Source organism: Hylaeus volcanicus, chromosome 7, assembly GCF_026283585.1.
Source record: "Hylaeus volcanicus isolate JK05 chromosome 7, UHH_iyHylVolc1.0_haploid, whole genome shotgun sequence".
Lineage (NCBI taxonomy): Eukaryota > Metazoa > Arthropoda > Insecta > Hymenoptera > Colletidae > Hylaeus > Hylaeus volcanicus.
The window spans coordinates 7,157,252-7,158,618 of record NC_071982.1 but is presented as its reverse complement, the minus strand read 5'-3'; the positions used below and the strand labels follow the sequence as shown (position 1 = coordinate 7,158,618).

The following is a 1,367-nucleotide window of genomic DNA, read 5'->3' as shown; positions in this document are numbered from 1 at the left end:
CGCGCTCTGATTGGTCGGGGTTTTCGCTTAATATCTCCTTAACGAAGCCCCACCCGACATTTTTGCAAAGGAAATTGTTGTTCAGAATCGTCTCAGCTACCCCCCATTTCCGGCTCCTCCCCGAGTTTTGGGACACCCTGTATATCTTTAATAACGTTATGAAATGATTCATTATTGGAAAAAGTAACGAAGACGATTGCTTTTTTAATAACTACGATATCAAGCCATAAAGCTAATCATACACTGGTGTCCGAATATTTCTGTGAGTCACTGTACGTATTTTATATTATTGTGCGTGAGAAATGCATAAAATCCGGAGTCTAATTATTCAGAACAGGCACCTATGCATGTCGGTAGACGAAAAGTAAAACAACATAACTGACCTTGATACGGCCTCGACGCCTACATCACATATCGATCGTACGAAGCTCTAACAACACGTTCGACCTTTTTCTAATCTCGACACATCCAATATTTACTTTGATGTACTATTCAGCACACCTATTTCTATTTACGCACGTTGCGTCACCGGAAATGGGATGGTCGTGTCTCGTGTTTACACGGAAATAGACAAAAAATAGAGAAGAAATTACCAGAATACCAAAGCTTGTTTATTTGTGGCTTCCCTTTTATCGTAAGCGCTCGGATCAACTAATCGCAGCAATCTAAATAGAGACAGTCTTGTAATACAAAGAGAAACATCAATAAACTCGATAACCCTAATAAACTTGGACTTAATCACCAATGAGATCATAATTATTTTGATTTCTGAACTCATCGTCGAGTTCTGCCAATTGTGGCAATTAGAATCTCTAAACCGCGCGCGCGAGAGCTAACGCGTAACTTCAATGCACCGAGTAGGCGTGATGCACGGTGCTACAGCCGTCACCGAGTATTTCGATTAATTGCAGAAATTAGGAAATTGGATTAACCTTGCCCGTAGCGCAGAAGGTCGCGCAACGCGACACGCGATGCACGACCAGGCCTATTGGCAACAACACGGCTTCGAGGCGACCACCTCGAAACTCTAAAGCTGTCTGTTAATCGGCTGAAAGCCTGCGAACGTCTCCGTGCGATTCGATGCGATTCTTTAATTCCTCTAAACACAATATTCACATAGATCATCGTTGAACCAATGCTACAACAATCATCTCCTCCAATCCTCAAGTTGTCTGGTTTGGAATTAAAAATATACATTCTGTAAAAAGAAAATAGAAACAATCAAGAAATCACTTCTTTTTCTAAGTTTGGAGAGTAGGTGTCAGTAGGTGTAACTGTATCGCAGGCTGGGTTATGTTGTATTTTGCTTCATTATGGCACGAGAGTCTGTGTAACGTTGTATGATATGGAAGTATTCTACACCTTTC

At 41.3% G+C, this 1,367-nt stretch overlaps 2 protein-coding genes across 2 annotated transcripts in view; one reads left to right on the top strand and one right to left on the bottom strand.

Annotated features, from left to right (window-relative positions):
* Positions 1-1,367, bottom strand: part of LOC128880132 (uncharacterized) — a 32,880-nt gene that overhangs the window by 27,491 nt on the left and 4,022 nt on the right. The gene's annotated exons all lie outside the window — the stretch shown is intronic.
* LOC128880127 (carbohydrate sulfotransferase 11) overlaps positions 1-1,367 on the top strand; it is a 29,163-nt gene that overhangs the window by 24,726 nt on the left and 3,070 nt on the right. The gene's annotated exons all lie outside the window — the stretch shown is intronic.